Here is a 19,695-nt window from a genome sequence, read left to right on the forward strand (position 1 = left end):
AGATTCAGTTTGAGCATGCACGAGTGTTTTAGCGCGCATATTTCCCTAATGTAGCATTAAGAGCAAGGGTCTCACAAGACTAAACAAAGAGGCTGTCTCATATTCAATATCATATTTATAGCACATGCACATTTCGCAATTTTTGGCAACATCGGCGCGTTTAAAAGAAACTGTACTGTTTGATCAAAAACGGAGGGAAATGAGCATGCGCGAGAATATAGTATTTCGTTATCGCGCATGCCTTTGTGTTATTACAAATAGACAAACACGGACCCACCATGCCCGAGTGTATAACGCGCATATTTCCCCAATGTAGCATTGAGATTAAGTGTTTCTCAAGACTATATAAAGAGGCTGTGTCATATTCAATATCATATTTATAGCACATGCGCATTTTTGGCAACATCGGTGCGTTAAAAAGAAACGGTACTGTTTGATCAAAAACGGAGTGAAATGAGTATGCGCGAGAATATAGTATCTCGCTATCGCGCATGCCTTTGTATTATTAAAAACAGGCAAACACTGAGACACCAAAAATAAGGCCCCCACCACCTCGAGGTGGCAATGTTTGTTAATTGAGACACTACTATGTAAGCAAACTCAGCTAGCTAGTACCTTACCTCCCGAGGCAGACTCTACACCTACAACGAGGTACCGACGGAGAGGTAAAGGGTACAGAGCTAGACGCTGGGGGGTTTGACTGCCTTAAATACTATGGCATAACTCTGCTTTTAACACACAGTAGGTTTATTTTGATATTTTGATAATTTGTGGCAACTTTTGACTTTTAAAATTCTAGAGGCCCATGAGACATTATCAAAAGAAGGGTTGTGCACTAAACCTGATATTCATAAGATCTAGCTTTTAGCCTTTATGCTTTGTCATTCTGGTATTGAGTTATAACAGCTGGTATAAGACTGAATGGCATGTAGCTTTTTTGGTGAAATAATATATAGAAAAGAAAGGGCTGTATAAACCTTTTTGCATCTAGTTTATGGGTGAATTCCAAGGGATGTAGCATGGTTAAACATCCATTACAGGCATCAATTCTTCACCCGAAATGTTCAATAGGGAAGCTCTCTACTTCAGTGTAATGTCTGGGCGCTTCCTGGCAGCTTACAGCAATTATGTTTCGTTTTTATAGCACTATAAATCACACATTAGAAGAGCTCATTACTTCTATTTTTTCCGCAGTGCAGGGCCTCCTTCCCTGAGCTGCCTGCCAGGTTGAGGAAAGGTCTATTATCCTACCTATGAGGGTAAGTGGAATACAACTGTTGAGATATTCAATAACAATTGACAATGGATTATGTAAAAAATAGAGCACTGTATATAAAGGGATCTGTGTGTGTGTATATATATTCTTCCTTTTTTCCTCATTTTTCAGATAAACGCGGTATTACCATGTATCACGCCACAGGAATACTGGTTTAGTACATGAAAACTTATCACCTTTTTTTGTTCATTATACACTTACTAGCAGTAGCAAATTCACATCCTTTATAGGTCCTGAAGAAAGCCACTGATACTAGTTGTAGATCACTTGGCTGAAACATGTCGACCTTAAGTAGCTTAAACCCATACTACTTGTTTGCCTTGCTTTTAATCCTGCCAGATTGAGCACGTGAATAAAATCGTTTAGTGCATCAATCTAGACAGTTTTAATACACCATTTTTTTGACACAATTTGCTTAATCACTTTCTACTGCACTGCAATTTCTTTACCCCACTGGCTCTCATATGGGATATAGTATCCTCCCTATCATAACATACTAAGAAAACATCTCTGAGCTCCTTCATAAAAAACTGGGAAGTCGTAGCTCCCAGTAAGACTAGGTTTTCTTGCTGGTAAGGAGGAACGCACATGATGAAGCATGTCACCCAAGGGTGAGTGAGGGTTCTAGTCCTTAAGGGATGAATCCCCAATAGGATTAAATCATGACAACATGAGTATTGCAAATGAGAGTTGGTTGAATGTAGAACGCACTAATTTTTTCTAGATCCCTTCAAGGCTCATAGCACATAAAAAGACCCGAAGAGATATGTTGTTATAATTATTAGTTTTTCACATATACCACGGTGTGTAGGTAGTTACGCAGTATATTTTTGGTCCTGATGAATTGCCATAGACCCGGTGGGGCTGTTAAGGCAAGAAACATGTTGACCTACTGGAGCAGAGTGGCACTTTGTTCTGACTCATTGTGTCAGACAAAACCGCCTCTCCTATTGTTTTTAATCGGGTAGGAACCAGAATCTAATAAATCATATTTGGTTACCTAACCTGTTTTAACTTTCACTTTTCACACGCACCTACACTTTCTAGGCCCCTCACTCACACTGCACCAATTGGCAAGGAACAAAAGATTTCCGCCAAAGAGCCCCTCATTGGGAGCCCGTTGGGTATTGCAGCGCCAACCCAACGAGGAGCAGGCCCAATGATGAAGCATGACACCTAGCTTGCTAGGTGTGTGAGGGTCCTTGTTCAGAAAAGGGAATTTCCCTAAGGATCCACATTATTGGTGTGAGGTGACAGGTATAACTGTCCTTTCGGTATGCATTTTTCATGCACACCCTTCTATCTCCTCAGTTACTATTGCAACCCTTGAGGAACAGCAGGGAGAGGTGTGGCGCCGCGGCCAGGGCGACTGACGCTGGAATCTGGGGATCAGGGTTCGATCCCCGGCTCCGGCGGCAGGTTAGCCCAGCACCATGTGACTCTGGGCAATAGCTCGCTTAATCTTCCCGACGGCCCCCAGCGCCTAGAGACCCCTACGGGTGATTGTGCGCTTTACAAATGTGGATTATTATTATTTCTTGTTTGTTAACTGTATTTTGGGCTCTGAATGCTGGACCTCCCCAAAAGCCCTTAGATCCCTCCTTTTGTTAATGATATTAAGCACGGGCTACCCCCGTGGGATTCTACCTTAAGGTTACCAGAGACGCAAATAGCCTCTTCTGGCCCATATTTAAACTAAAGGTTACCAGTGATGCAAATGGCCTCTCCTGGATTTATCTTTTTTTAACCGGTGCATTTATACTTTTCAATGCAGTAAATTGTATGCGCTATGCTCCTCTTTATGGATATATATACTCACCATCCCTCACTCATTGTCATCATATGGGGCCTCCCTTTACTCCTTTTGTTGAGTATGAATTTTAGGAACACCGTCCATTGGAACATAATACCTATGTAATAAGGATAAAAACAACTGGCTTTTCACAGAATAGTAATTACTGTGACTTGCTTTCCAGTAAAGGAATTTGTTAACATACTTACGTCCTCTCGACACACCTTTTAACTTGGCCTTTATTGTGACAACTTGATCCACTTCCTTTAATCATAGAAGTTAGCGTTCTAGTTATGATCTTTCTGTACACTAGTGACGCATTTGACGTCACTTCCGGTATGCCGCACTTGATGGGACGGCATATCTTGAGAAGGAAGACGCCTCCCGCCATAACATGGTTCCGACGGGGACGGGTAGGTTGTCAGACCTCGACACCGCCCATTTGGGTAAGTAGGGGCTATTATTGAATTCCACCGGCAATTCCGTATTTATTTGCGGTAAAGCTAAGAGACCTAGTGGTGGGTTCTTTCCCTTCCCCCTCCCCTTGGGCGGTAATCATCAATCTAATTTACAGTGTCTCACCCTTCAGCTGGGAAAGTATACTCACTCATACTCTGGTATGATAGGGTCTTTCTGTTCCCCTACTACAACTGGGTTACCGACACCCACACATTTTGACCTGCAGGTACCATGGCTAGTTTATTTTAGCTCGACCTGCTTAAACATGTGATAAGTTACAAGGCAGCATTTCATTCACGAGTGTCATTACATGCCGCACCCTGCATCTTGTATTATTGACATCTTGAGCTGGGGTGATTAAACCTACCATCATGCCGGACAGTCAGTTGTTATTCATGTAACCTTGTGGGTTGTGTAGTACTGAAAATCCGAACTCGTGTAGCCATTCTGGACTCGAGAATAAAACTTTGTCGTATCATGACGAGTTTGGTATCAAAAGACCGAGAATGACGAGTACATTATGTACAAGTATTTTCGTCGCATTCGAGTGATGATTTCACTCCGAAATCGTCACTTATACATCGAACCCTTGGCTTCCATTTTGTGTGCGGCAGCCATTTTGTGTGTTGCCCTTCACATAGGCTTAATTCAATATCAAAAGGACACGTACTCCTTGATTGACTTTCCTGTGACCTGGGCAAGTTGGAGCCATCGCCCCAGGCTAAACCCGTTTGGTCAGTTCCTCTCCCAGTGGCCGGTCGAGATAGCATCTAGGCGCAGCCGGCCATAAAACCCTTTCATCACACACACACCCTGCCGAATCTTGCCCACACCTGGCCCTACTCTTTTTCTCTTACTTGTTTTATGATGGGAAGGTGCTCATTTTATTGGGGGAACACTGATATCTGATGGAAATGCCGGACCTTGCCGAGTAATTTATTATGGGTTGGACAACCAAAATGTGAGCTTGTCATCATAACTCTGTTACTTATTTGTGTTCGAGATATGTGAATAGTATCCTGAAAATCTAGGAATGTTTGCCTGAAGCTTATTATTTTGCATAAAAAGAGAAGCCTGACTTCGTGAATGGCGGCAGTCTCCTGAGAACATACTTCCTGTGTGTTGTACTTCTAGGACGCTTGTTACCTTGGTTGCAGCCAATAAATCGATCTTTGACTTCACCTAGAAGACTCTGAGTTTCTGTGGTCTGAATCAGGAAAGTACCTGAGGTCTTTGGGTGTACCCTGGCACCGCTGGGTTACCGGATCAGTACCGGTTCTGAAAAACCCAGTACCTCAGTTGGCGCCCAACGTTTGGGGCGATTCCAGCGGTACCGGTCCAGCCTGAGGTTCGTGAGGAGCTTCGTGTGGAAATTCTGGAGGACGGCCAACCACTTCAACGACCCCTGCATGTCGACGTGGTCCGAAGGTCTTTACTGCGAGGTTCCCTGCTTCCCGACGGCTACGAAGGACTGCTGCCCTGGCTATCGCCCTGATTTGGACCCCTGAAGTTTGGTAGAGCGAAGCACCAAGACGAGTCTTCTAGTGACGTCTTCGATATTTCAGTTAAGTATAAGTGTAGCGTCTCCCAGTCCTTAGTTGGTTCTTAGTTTTGGGTATCCTTTGGGATTAAATTTGGAACTTGCAAGTGCCAAAACCGAAGGACTCGTGTATTCACGAGAAATATCGTAATCGATAATCCTTTGAAGTTTGGAACTAGACTAGAGAGCGAAAATGCCTGGTCTTAGACTTAGAAGCCTGTTTTGTCTTGGTTGTAATAATAGGGACTCCCGATTGGAGGACTCGTGTCCGGTTCCTCCGGTTGGAACTCCAACATATGAATTGTATGTGAAACATGGAGTAGGTCCCATCACATATAATGAAGTGTGGATTAAATACACCAGAAACGATGGTGTTTTAAAATGCCCCCAATACGGTAGTTTTGAAGCTGAAATTCTAGATAATCTCGAGGTCAATCTGTTCAAGAAGAAAGCCTGGCCGGCAATGTTTGACTCTTTCCGCCTATGGCGTAAGGAAGCCAAACAAAAGGAAATTAAATTAGAGAAGAAAATAAGAGAGAAAGGGGTATTTCAATAATGCAAGCTGCTATGCATTATAAAGACAATGAAGAGGAACAGATGAGTGAGCAGTTGCACAGGCAACGTAAAATGGCGATAAATAAATGCTATCCAGTCTTGCCGACTCTTAAGCAAGATGCAGCAAAAGAGCTGGGAAAAGATCCGTTAATATCGCATTTGTTAAGTTCGCCACCCCCCTATGCGCAAAACGCTACGGCACCTCCGCAACCTTTAGTTGCACAGCCTGTGATTGCTATGCCTCCTGCTGCCCCGCAGCAACCACCAGCTGTCCTTCAGCTGGCTCCTACTACGATGGTGCAGCCTCCTCAAGGCCCACCGACCACATCTGTTTCACCTGTGCTTTCTACGACTTTACCTAGTATACCTTCTACTTCTCCTAATGCTCCTTCTGCTATCGTCTCTGCTCCTACCTTATCTCAGCCTATTTTTCCGCCCGTTCTTCCATCAGTTTCTCCTTCCGTTCGACAAAGAATGGCCAACACTGTTACTAATATTTTCTCACCTTTTCTTGGGTCGCCTAACACGACCCCTAACACAGAACGAAGACAGTTGCGAAGTCAACTGCCTGACTATCAAGAGAGAGATTTACTGAATCGATTAGCACGTAAATGGGTTATGGACACTGTAAGATATGATGTAGAATCTGTCATGGAAGTCTTCCGTCAGTGGGAAGCACCGAAACAGAGCTAAGTTTTTGAACAAATGTGTGTTTTTCTCTGTGAAGATTTGGAAGACAATGATCAGGAATGCAACCCGCCCGAATTGTGTCGTGCGCGGTTCGATTTTGCAGAGGGCATGATTGTAGGTCCCGATGTCAAGAAAGCGGTTGAAATATTGTTGTCGTATCTGAGTAAGGGAAGCACTTCTGGGTCACTATCTGAGCATGGTGCATCCAGTAGGAAAAGATCGCGACAGTACCCCATTCGAGAAGTTCCCCCACAATGGAGAGAGGGTGACGCAAATGCTAATCCACCAATTCAGCCTTACTTTCAGCGTGTATGGGTACATGTGCCATGGAAGCGAGCTGAAGTTTTAGCCCTTAAACAGACATTGCCAGATCCGCGTAAAAATCCTGCAGGGTATTACAAGGAGTTGTCACAGACTGCTGGTTCATGTATTATGAATCTAGCCGATATCGATATGTTATTTGGGAACGTTGTTCCACAGCCTTTATGGGGAAAAATTAGACCTACAGATCACGATCAGGAATTAGGTGACTCATGGGCTAATATCGTTGCTGCCGATGCCCTACACATTGGTGGTGCTAAACCTGAGCCTCTAGTAGCTGAACTCCCTGGTAGGATAATTACTTACATGAAAACGATAATGCCTGCGATACGTGTAAATTGGGACAAACTGTCTGCGTGTAAACAGAAGAAAGACGAAACGGTGTCTGACTTCTTTACCAGGTTTGAAGAAACGTTTGTCGACCACAGTGGTCAAGACATGAGCACAGAAGGTGGTCAGCGATTGTTCGTCGATAAATTCGTGCACAATCTACTTCCAGAGTTGTGTAAAAAGTTAAAGGATTCAGAGAGTTCTTGGGCTGTTTCTTCTTCAGCACAGATATTGGCTACTGCCCAATATTACGAAAATAGAGACAAAGACGAGAAAGATAGAGCAGACAAGAAAACTAAAGAGTTGAAAACGAAGGTTTTGTTGCAGCAAGCCTATCCGCCACGTGGTGGTGGTAATGGCCAGAATAACGGTGGTCAGAACTACCAGAATAATTATCAGCAGCCTCAACAATATCAGAGGAACTCACAAAGAGCCGAGAATAATCAGCCACGTGTCACTGTAGGTCCCAACCAGTGTTCATATTGCAAGGAAGAAGGTCATTTTAAGTATAGTTGCCCTATCCTGTTACAACGTGCGAATGGTGTTTCAAACACAAGAGGTAGAGGCGTTCAGCAAGCGCCTAGAGGTAGAGGACGTGGAAACGTCCCCCAGAACACGCAGTCTCTTCCACCACAAAGTTCTATGAATAGGTTCGATCAGCAGAATAACGCATCTGGTAGGACAGCTCAGTACTATACTGATGATTACTATACAGAAGGTGAGCGATGGGAAAGTAATGATTGCTAGGACAGCCATGGACAAAGAGAGGGAGTTGTTTCAGTTCCAGTAGATCAGAGTGGACCATACGTTGAGGTGATTACATCAGGTGTGTCAGAACCTTTTCTCTTGGATACTGGTGCTACAAAGAGTTCTATCATGCACTTCAAACTCCCTGGCGCACCTTTTTCTGGCGAAATGAATGTTTCTGTAGGATTTTCTGGCGCCCCGGTTAGGAACCCGATTTCTGACCCTTTGTCTCTTTCTGTTGGTCCCTGTGAATTAGAAGCACCCCTTATTCTGACAACAGGTTGTGGTGAAAACTTGTTGGGATTAGATCTGTTAAAAAGATTGCATGCAACTTTGTACTGTTCTCCTTCAGGAGTACAACTTACTCTAGGTAAGAAAGTGATTTCCCCAATGTATTTGTCGAGGGATGAAATTCCAACAGAATTGTCGTTTCTTCCTGATATTCTTTGGGCTACTGGTCCTAATGATGTGGGTCTTTTAGAAATACCACCATATGTTGTAACATTGAAAGCCAATGTTAAAATGCCACGAATTCCCCAATACCGAATTTCTAGTGAAGGTGAAAAAGCTTTGCTAGCGATCGTTCACGACCTAATTGAAAAAGATGTCATTGAAGAAACAAGAGGCAACGTTTGCAATAGTCCTGTTCTGCCGGTTTTGAAACGAACTGATCCTTCTCAGCCACCCGTGTACAGATTCGTGATTGATCTGAGAGAAGTGAATAAAATAGTTGTGCCACAGTTTCCAGTTGTCCCTGACATTACTGCCCTATTGACCATGATTCCAGCTTCTGCAACGTGGTTTTCAGTGATTGACGTGAAGAATGCTTTCTTCAGCATCCCCAGTGCTGAAGAGAGCAGGGATATTTTTGGCTTCACTTTAGGAGGACGAAGCTTCCGTTTTAAACGCGCTGCCCAAGGATACTGTGAAAGTCCATCAATATACAGTCAAGCTCTAAAGACACAGCTTGATACGATTGTTTTACCTGATGGTGCCACTCTTGTACAGTACGTGGATGATTTGCTTGTTGCTGCAGATACTGAGGAAATATGTAGGAATGCCACATTGTCATTGTTGCGTTATCTGTGTGATTTGCATCACAAGGTGTCACTTTCCAAACTGCAATACTGCCGACAAGAAGTGACCTACTTAGGTCATCTCTTGTCGAAGGAGGGAAGGAAATTGACCCCAGAGAGAATTCAGGCAATAGCGAAATTGAATGTGCCAAGAACACAGAGAGAAGTGCGTGCTTTCTTGGGTATTACATCGTACTGTAGACCGTGGATTCCAAATTTTTCGTTATTGGCCAAACCTTTGGTGGCATTAACGTGTAAAGGTACACCCAATCCCGTTCCTTGGTCTGAAGAGTGCCAGAAAAGTTTTTCTGAATTGCGCACAGCACTATGTTCGGCTCCTGTGTTAGGTACCCCCAACTACAGTAAGCCCTTTAAATTATATGTCCATGAGAAACAAGGTTGTGCATTATCAGTACTGACACAGTTGTTTGGAAACAAACAACGTCCTTGTGCATATTTCTCGTCGACTTTGGACCCAGTAGCTAAAGCATTGCCAAGTTGTTTAAGAGCTACAGCAGCATCAGCTGTCTCTATTCAACAGTCTGCTGGTATAGTGATGGATAACACTTTGATCGTTATGGTCCCACATGCAGTAGACATATAGTTAAACAGAACCAGGACACAGCACTTAACTAGTGCTCGATTGTCCGGTTACGAATTGACCTTGCTAGCGAGTCATGTGCACATAAAAAGATGTGCCACATTAAACCCAGCCACGTTGTTGCCAGAATTAGATGCTTCAGAACAGCATGATTGTTTTCTTAAAACAGAAGAAGAAACTAAAGGGAGAGTAGATCTCTATGATACTCCTCTTGCTGAATGTGATGGTACATTGTGGGTGGATGGTTCATGTTTCAAGCTCCCGAATGGTGACGCGACTGCAGCATATGCTGTCACGACTTTGCATATGATTGTTGAAACTGATATTTGATATTTGATATTTGTGGAATTTTATAAAGCGCGGCTATCGCTCCGGGAGGAGCATCTTGGCGCTAAGCAAGCAGAAGATAGTTGGAGACGAGGAAGTAAAGTAGATCATATAGCTGCTAGGACTGAAGTGTCAGATTGCTGGAACACCCAGGTTTTCAGAAGTTTCCTGAAGTGGGGTTCAGTTTCAGCTTGCCTAAGATTAATAGGGAGGTTGTTCCAGGCTCTGGCAGCCAGGAAGGAAAAGGTTTTTCCCCCCTTGGTTTTTAACTTAAATCTTGGAATTATAACAAGATTGGTCCCTGAGGATCTTAAACAGCGTAGTGGATTGTAATAGGTAAAACGCTTGGAGAAGTAGAGGGGACCTGTTTTCCTGGTTGCTTTATATACAGTCAGTAAAAGTTTGAACAAGATTCTTTTGTGGAGTGGTAGCCAATGGAGGACATTGAGGGCTGCTGAAGCAGAGGATCTTCTGGGAAGTTTAAGCACAAGTCTGGCAGCGGCGTGTTGGATGCTTTGAAGTTTTCTAAGAGTAGACTTCTTCAATCCTGCCATCAATCCATTACAGTAATCAAGACGGGAGAGAATTAAAGCAACCACGACTGATTTTCTAGCTGTAATGGGGAGGAAGTCGAAGAATTTCTTCAATGATCTGATGAGACTAAAACAGCATCCAGCAGTGATGCGAGCATGATCATCGAATGAAAGGGATGTATCAAATTGAATGCCAAGGTTGCGTGCCGAGGATACGGCGCTCGGAGGGGCTTCTGAATTTTTAGGCCACCAATCTTTTGGGCAGAAGGATACGTCTTTTCCTAGGGGTATTATTTCGGTCTTTGCGCTGTTGCATCTGAGATGATTTTTATTTAGCCATAAAAAGACCTCTGAGAGGCAATTCTGGAATCTATGTTCAGCATCAGGACATTTCCTATCAATAGTGACGACCAATTGGGTGTCGTCAGCGTATGATGTGGCGAGGATTCCATGGGATTCGATCACTGCAAGGAGGGGAGCCATGTAAATATTAAAAAAAAGGGGACTGAGTATGGATCCCTGGGGAACCCCTGATGTGATGGATCTCTCGCTGGATTTAAAGGGGCCTAGTGCAATCGTTTGCGATCTGTTAGATAAGAACGAAACTAACCATGCCAGCGCAGTGTCTGCCACGCCAATCTCCCGCATTCTGTTGATAAGAATGGCGTGTGAGATGGTGTCGAATGCGGCTGTTAGGTCGAGCAGGATGAGTACCACCTGTCTCCCCTCATCCTGCAAGAACTTAATAGAGTCTGATAATTCTATCAAGGCAGTCTCTGTGGAATGGCCAGGACGGAAACCTGACTGTTGTGGGTGCAGAACCTGGTTGTTTTCTACATGAGTTTTTAACACCCCGTACACTAATTGTTCAGCAATTTTACCTAAGGCAGGTAATAGCGAGATCGGGCGCATATTAGTGAGATCAGTGGGGGACTTGTTCTGCTTCTTCATTAAGGGTTTTACAATGGCCTTTTTCCAGTCGTCAGGTACAATGCCTGAAGTGAGAGATTCGTTAATGATGGCATTGATTATAGGGTTTGCAGCTTCAATAAAATAATGAAGGATACTAGGGGGGCATGAGTCTGTAGGAGCTCCGGATTTACAGGCAAGAATTGCCTTCCGGGTTTGTTGAAGCGAAATTTGTGGAAAATTGGCCAGAGTGGAAAAATTTGTGCCAGCTTCATGGGTAGTAAAAGTGGGTTGGGGAAAATCCTTCTGGATCTTGATGATTTTATCTGTGAAAAAATCAGCAATTTGATTGCATAAAGTTTGGGATGGGGGAATTTCGGGTACTAGGGCTTTAGGATGGGTAAAGGACTTAACAATGGAAAAGATGGTTTGCTGTTTTTGTTGGGCATCCTCTATGGCTTTAGTGAAATATTCTTTTTTAGCAGCTTTGATGTTGGAGAGATATAATTTCCTCTGCTGTATATAAAGTAGTCTGGAGGCTTCATCATAAGTTTTTCTCCATTTCCTTTCTTTAATTCTGCAAAGGAGATGGTCTTCCGTGAGAGACTGGGTGTACCAAGGAGCATTAGGCTTTCTTTGGCACGTATCACTATAATGTATGAACGTTCCTACAGTGGCCTTATAATTCAATTGTGCAAATATATCTATAAATATACCAAACAGGTGACAAAAAGCAGATAATGTACTGGATTTATTCAAAACATATAACATTTTATTTTTTTCTCTTTTTTTCAGTTCATATAAATACTGTTATCAATCAGAAATCACAAAAAGAATATCTCAATTTATATCAGAAGCTCAAGAAAAATACAATTAGGTCATAAATATCTACAACAGGAATAATATATAAAAAATTACCCCTTGGTAACAACCATATCTCTCAACATACTCACGTGCTAACAATCATACCACACTCAGACCTCAAACTAAGATGGAGAAAGGAACTGAATTAAAGATTAGCAAGATGGCAATGCTAAAGAGTGGGCCACAAGATGTAGCTTTGGGCCCTCGCAGCAGGTCTACGCGCGTTTCGGCAGCTTTAGGCCGCCTTCATCAGGACCTTTTTCATCGTGACTGTGCAGATACCAGGGGATCAATGGCACCAACAGCGGTAGAGTCACAAAAAACGTCTTCAGTAAATATCAGGGGACAGGACGTCCTATGCTTCCATGAAGTAGCTTTTAACGTTAAGAAACGTGTTGAAGTGGTTGTCAAGAACACGATTTCGGAGCTGGTTCTTTGGTGCTTATGGTCAGGAAGAGGCTTAAGACATAGACGGTCAGCGGGGATAAATTATACCATAATTTCAATCTTCGAGGGATGTCCCGTATATAACAAAAATTGCTTCACAGTCAGTTACCCTCGTCAGACCAGCAATTAAGACGTGTACCCGCACCGTTCGAAGTTTCTTCCGACAGACGTTTCTGTCGGAAGAAACTCCGAACGGTGCGGGTACACGTCTTAATTGCTGGTCTGACGAGGGTAACTGACTGTGAAGCAATTTTTGTTATATACGGGACATCCCTCGAAGATTGAAATTATGGTATAATTTATCCCCGCTGACCGTCTATGTCTTAAGCCTCTTCCTGACCATAAGCACCAAAGAACCAGCTGCGAAATCGTGTTCTTGACAACCACTTCAACACGTTTCTTAACGTTAAAAGCTACTTCATGGAAGCATAGGACGTCCTGTCCCCTGATATTTACTGAAGACGTTTTTTGTGACTCTACCGCTGTTGGTGCCATTGATCCCCTGGTATCTGCACAGTCACGATGAAAAAGGTCCTGATGAAGGCGGCCTAAAGCTGCCGAAACGCGCGTAGACCTGCTGCGAGGGCCCAAAGCTACATCTTGTGGCCCACTCTTTAGCATTGCCATCTTGCTAATCTTTAATTCAGTTCCTTTCTCCATCTTAGTTTGAGGTCTGAGTGTGGTATGATTGTTAGCACGTGAGTATGTTGAGAGATATGGTTGTTACCAAGGGGTAATTTTTTAAATATTATTCCTGTTGTAGATATTTATGACCTAATTGTATTTTTCTTGAGCTTCTGATATAAATTGAGATATTCTTTTTGTGATTTCTGATTGATAACAGTATTTATATGAACTGAAAAAAAGAGAAAAAAATAAAACGTTATATGTTTTGAATAAATCCAGTACATTATCTGCTTTTTGTCACCTGTTTGGTATATTTATAGATATATTTGCACAATTGAATTATAAGGCCACTGTAGGAACGTTCATACATTATAGTGTTTCTTGCTCCCCTCTGTTCCTTGGCCATAACTAGCTCTCTTGAGGGGGTCCCTTTGTACATGTTGAAACTGCACGTATTCCACATAATTCAGCTCAAGCGGCAGAATTAATTGCACTCACAAGAGCATGTGTGTTGTCAAAAGGAATGAAAGTGACTGTCTATACCAACAGCCAGTATGCTTTTGGAGTGGCTCACAGTTTTGGACGATTGTGGAAAGAACGTGGATTCCTGACTTCGCATGGAGCTAAGATTCAGCATGGTTAGTTGGTGAATGAGCTTCTTGAATCACTGACCTTGCCTCTGCAAGTAGCGATTGTAAAATGTAGTGCTCACAAGAAGGTGACTGATGATGTTGGTCGTGGAAATGCATTTGCTGATGAAATCGCGAAAGAAACTGCAAAGAATGTGATGAGCCGAATGTATGTTGCAGGACCTGCAAGATGGGTTGGTGATGTGGGAATGTGTGAAGACACGATAGAGAGTGTGAAGGCTATTCAAGCTGAGGTTTCAGAGAAAGAGTTGAGCATGTGGAGAGAAAGTACGGGTAGGATGGATGCAAATGGTTGTTGGATTGAATTGTCAGAGCATCAGAGATGGTTGTTACCCGATGCGTATGTGCTTGCAGTAGTTACAATGGCTCATGGAATGGCTCATATCAGCGTGAAAGGGATTTGCAAGTTGTTGGCTCCAGTATGGCAAAATTCAGGGATTCCCAAGTGTGCAGAGAATGTAGTCAAGAATTGCATGGTGTGTCTGCAACACAATCCTGGTAGGGGAACCCCAACTCCAGCTGGTCATTTTGCGCCTCCTACGTATCCGTTCGAGGTTTTGCAGCTAGATTTCATCCACATGGAGAGTTGAAACAATTTAAAATACGTGCTAGTTGTTGTTTGTGCCTTCTCAAGATGGGTAGAAGCATATCCCCTAAAAGACAATACTGCCTTGTCCACAGCGAAAGCCCTTGTAAAAGAGTTCTTCCCTAGATTCGGAATGCCTAGAATGATCTGGAGTGATAACGGGAGTGAATTTGTGGGTCGTGTGATGAAGAATGTATGCGAAGGGCTAGGTATTCGGCAGAAGTTCCACGCTGCAAATCACCCCCAATCAGCTGGGTTAGTAGAATGTTACAACGGCACTCTTAAGTTAAAACTAGCCAAAATCCAAGCGAGCACAGGTCTTAAATGGCCTGATGCTCTACCCTTAGCACTCCTATCCACCAGAATGATTGTGCATTCGCGAGTGAAACTTAGCCCCTATGAAATAGTCTTTGGCCGCCCGGCCAACATATGGGGAGTGCCTAGGCCCAAAAAGTTTAGCGAACTAGAACACCCTGTTTTACTTGATTACCTGTATGAATTGACGGCTAAATTGCGTGTTTTGCATCAACAGGTCAACGACACCCTGCCTCCGGTCTCTGAAACTCCAGGCCACGCCATCCGCCCTGGATCCTGGGTCCTCGTGAGGAATTTTCAGACGACAAAAAACAACCAGCCCAGGTGGACCGGACCGCACCTCGTCCTTCTCTCCACAAGATCAGCGGTCCGACTGGAGGGGAGGAAGCACTGGATCCACGGGATCCACTGTAAAAGGATCCCTCTTCCTCTGCCGTATGACCAGTGGGTCCAGGAAGGTGTCGCTGACTCAGAGACCAACACCGTGCCAAAATTTCTGCCTTTCGGTGATGCACGAGTGAAAGGAACTAACTCTGAACGTGAAAACGAGAACATTCTGCAAGAAGCTGTGCCACCGTCAAAGCGATTGAACACTTTGGAGCCTGAACTCTTGTTTCAGGATCACACAGTACCTGGACGAAAACGATATAATTTGAGACCAAGACCTATGGACAAATAAAAGCGCAGCTCTCCCATTTGAAGAAACTTGCTTATTTTTGTTTTTTTGAACCGCCATCCGGTTCCGCTGCTAAGGCCGCGGTTGACTAAAAGTCTTTGGGGTGCAGCTGACGACGTTAGGTCGGTAGTTCTGGTTGGTCTAAGGGAGTTGCCCTGGACTGACAGAAGCATCCCTTAGCAGAATCAACCTCCCACCGCGGGCAGCACTCTAGAGAGGATGGAGTTTTCTGAAATGGAGAGACCTGCCAAACTAACGAACTCTGAACACAAATTATGTAGAGTGATGACAAAGAAAAGTTTTTTTAATATTGTGCATTTTTATGATATTCAGTGTGATGATATTTTTAATAGGATATGTTTTATTCTCCTTTCGTGTAACATTCGCACCACCTACATCCCCTACACCTCCTCCTCCTACTGTTTCCTCTCATTCTTTCCACTCCCTTCCTGACCATGAATCCAATAGAAGATTAGAGTTCATTAATAACTCCTTCGTTCAGCTCCTGCACCAGCACCAGCTAGTAATGAACACAACTAACTGTTGGGTTTGTGGCCTTATGCCTCACACTACGGATAAAGGTATCCCTTATCTAGTCCTGCCTTTCAGTCGTAATGGCTCTGTGTGGGCTTACAGAACAATGTTCCTATATGCACGAGAAGTCCAACCCCTACGTTCTGTAAAAGACAACCTCAAGACTAGCGCCCTAGTCAAAGGTATAGTTGACATGATTAAGGTAGTAACTTCTTATGAAGATACTCCTGATGATGAGATACTTGCATATGTAGGTTGGAACGTGACCGGATATGGAGCTACTTTAAGTGAGAAACAGCAAGCGAAGAGGTCTTTCCCGATCTGGATTGTACCCCATCAGGGCAACCTGTGTCTGCAAGGTATTGGCAAGAATCCCAGAGCTCAGTTCGGGAAAAGTGTCTGTACAGAAACGTATGTTTTTGGGTCTCAGACTTCCCCTGCGTTTTTAGCAGCTAAGGGTGCTTATTTCATCTGTCATGATAGAGCCTATACATGGTTGCCCCCTGACTTCTCGGGCTCATGTTTTGTTTTGTTCCTGTTGCCTCCCACCTACACAGCAGCGGCGGATTACCACAGGACAAGGGTAGTTAGAGGTGTCTTGAGTAAAGAAGACACTGCAGGTCAAGAATTTGGGGACTTTGCAAGAGGTTTTCTGCCGTTCTGGGGACCCATGGTAAACAGCAGGAACATAAGGCAATTGACAAGGGTAGTTGAGTCCACCGTGATTGAAACTGCTGGTGCCCTTAGTAACTTGACTGCTGAGCTCCAGTCGGATCGTCTTATGACCCTTCAGAACAGGGTTGCTTTAGATGTCATACTTGCAGACCGAGGTGGGGTATGCAGATTGATCCAATCTAGCTGCTGTGTTTTCATCCCAGATAACGCTCCAACAGTGTACTAGGCTATCTCCAAACTGCATAAAATTTCAGAGTCTATTCATGTGGATAAAGGAGATTGGTCATTAATGGGGTGGTTCTGGGAACTGATATCCGGCTGGGGATGGAAAATTCTGATGGTCATTGGGATGGTCTTAGCCATCCTTTTCCTGTTCTGTCTGTGCGTGCAGTGTGCTCCTGCAATATGTGGCCACTGTGTCACATCATGTGTAAGGAAACCTGTATCAAGAGACGAGCTAAGTACTAGGATGATGTTACAGCAACAGCTCAATGACTTTAGGAATATCGACCTGGACTCTGATTAGCATGAGATTAGGTTAAATTGCCTATGTAAGGGCAAAAGGAGGGTTTGTAGTACTGAAAATCCGAACTCGTATAGCCATTCTGGACTCGAGAATAAAACTTCGTCGTATCATGACGAGTTTGGTATCAAAAGACCGAGAATGACGAGTACATTATGTACAAGCATTTTCGTCGCATTCGAGTGATGATTTCACTCCGAAATCGTCACTTATACCTCGAACCCTTGGCTTCCATTTTGTGTGCGGCAGCCATTTTGTGTGTTGCCCTTCACATAGGCTTAATTCAATATCAAAAGGACACGTACTCCTTGATTGACTTTCCTGTGACCTGGGCAAGTTGGAACCATCGCCCCAGGCTAAACCCGTTTGGTCAGTTCCTTTCCCAGTGGCCGGTCGAGATAGCATCTAGGCGCAGCCGGCCATAAAACCCTTTCATCACACACACACCCTGCCGAATCTTGCCCACACCTGGCCCTACTCTTTTTCTCTTACTTGTTTTATGATGGGAAGGTGCTCGTTTTATTGGGGGAACACTGATATCTGATGGAAATGCCGGACCTTGCCGAGTAATTTATTATGGGTTGGACAACCGAAATGTGAGCTTGTCATCATAACTCTGTTACTTATTTGTGTTCGAGATATGTGAATAGTATCCTGAAAATCTAGGAATGTTTGCCTGAAGCTTATTATTTTGCATAAAAAGAGAAGCCTGACTTTGTGAATGGCGGCAGTCTCCTGAGAACATACTTCCTGTGTGTTGTACTTCTATGACGCTTGTTACCTTGGTTGCAGCCAATAAATCGATCTTTAACTTCACCTAGAAGACTCTGAGTTTCTGTGGTCTGAATCAGGAAAGTACCCGAGGTCTTTGGGTGTACCCTGGCACCGCTGGGTTACCGGATCAGTACCGGTTCTGAAAAACCCAGTACCTCAGTTGGAGTGCTTCCCCCGCCCCAAAAACATTTTTGGGTGTTGTAGTTCCTTCATCCATTTAACTCCTATATATATTTTCCAGGATGCTGAACCCGCTGGTGTCTGAGCCCGCCGGATATCATTGAGGCGAGGCTTTTTAAATGTAATTAGTGAGTTTATATTCCAATAAGGAGATAATGTAATTAACTTTGTGCACAAGTTGCCTAGTTTACGATTACATTGCGCACAACAATTTTAATGAATAAATATAATGTCAAGGGGAACTTATCCCTTTTAATTAATTAGGGTTTCCTTTCTTTAAGCAACCATGAAAATATGAGAGAGATATCAAATGGCAGTATAATCCGTCATTTATGTATATGCTGTTACCCTTCTTTTTCAGAACACATGTAAGGGTATCCAACCAGCAGCAATACTTGGAGTGGTAGGTAGTTTTTCACATATACCACGGTGTGTAGGTAGTTACGGAATATATTTTTGGTCCTGATGAATTGCCATAGACCCGGTGGGGCTGTTAAGGCAAGAAACATGTTGACCTACTGGAGCATAGTGGCACTTTGTTCTGACTCATTGTGTCAGACAAAACCGCCTCTCCTATTGTTTTTAATCAGGTAGGAACCAGAGTCTAATAAATCATATTTGGTTACCTAACCTGTTTTACCTTTCACTTTTCACACACACCTACACTTTCTAGGCCCCTCACTCACACCGCACCAATTGGCAAGGAACAAAAGATCTCCGCCAAAGAGCCCCTCATTGGAAGCCCGTTGGGTATTGCAGCGCCAAACCAACGAGGAGCAGGCCCAATGATGAAGCATGACACCTAGCTTGCTGGGTGTGTGAGAGCCCTAGTTCTAAAAAGGGAATTTCCCTAAGGATCCACATTATTGGTGTGTTGTGACGGGTATAACTGCCCTTTCGGTATGCATTTTTCATGCACACCCTTCTATCTCCTCAGTTACTATGGCAACCCTTGAGGAACAGCATAATCTTTCTTGTTTGTTAAGTGGACATGTTAGTCTGTTATTTCGATTGAAATGGACAGTGGAGGGATAGAAGAGTTAAGGCTTTAGACTTTTTTTGGGAGGTCATAGAAGTAGTGGGCCTGTTGGGATGAGTAAAAAGGGATGTGGAGGGGAAGAGTCAGAGAGAAGAGTTTAGTAAGGCTTGTTTTTGGGGATCAGTATAGTAAAAACTGTGTCAGGTGGTGCAAGGAGGGGTAGAGTAGGGGAGAGTCTAGAAAGAGCTATTTTGGGGCTTATAGTAGTGGTATGGGGTTTGGATGAATGAGAGAGTAGAGGATATATTGTTAGAGGTATAGGGTGAGAAATAGGCTTTTGCATTGGAAAGAGTAGTAGAAAGAGGTTTGAGATGAGTCAGAGAGTTGAGGTAGAAGATATATTGAGAGCGGTATAGGGTGAAAATAGGGTAGTGCATTGAATTTGCTGATTTAGAAGAAGTAATAAATATATAGATCCATAAGTATATGGAAAGTTTATAGATGCATAAGCGAAGTAAGTATATGTAGATTAAAGATATTGATAGAGGTATAGGGTGAGAAATAGGGTAGTGCATATAATACTATATATATATTTTTTGTAGGAAAGTAATAAATATATAGATCCAAGTACGTGGAAGGTAAATAGATGCATAAAGGAAGTAAGGATAAGTAGATTAAAGATGCATTCAATAAACTCTGGTTTTGAAGT

The 19,695-nt window shown here is 43.4% G+C and overlaps 1 protein-coding gene across 6 annotated transcripts in view; it reads left to right on the plus strand.

The window, feature by feature from the left end:
- The first annotated feature begins 529 nt into the window (after window positions 1-529).
- The window catches only part of SFR1 (SWI5 dependent homologous recombination repair protein 1), a 240,458-nt gene continuing 221,292 nt past the window's right edge, over window positions 530-19,695 (plus strand). The window contains exons 1-2 of one of the 6 annotated variants that reach the window (XM_078643725.1): window positions 530-665; window positions 1,195-1,259. The gene's annotated coding sequence lies outside the window, so the exon portion shown is untranslated. Of the gene's footprint in view, window positions 666-1,194; window positions 1,260-18,389; window positions 18,411-19,695 lie in introns of those variants that run through there. The other 5 variants (XM_078643731.1, XM_078643732.1, XM_078643726.1 and 2 more) reach the window with 5 other exon arrangements.

The sequence above is a fragment of the Lissotriton helveticus genome, chromosome 5_1 (assembly GCF_964261635.1).
Source record: "Lissotriton helveticus chromosome 5_1, aLisHel1.1, whole genome shotgun sequence".
NCBI classification, from domain to species: domain Eukaryota; kingdom Metazoa; phylum Chordata; class Amphibia; order Caudata; family Salamandridae; genus Lissotriton; species Lissotriton helveticus.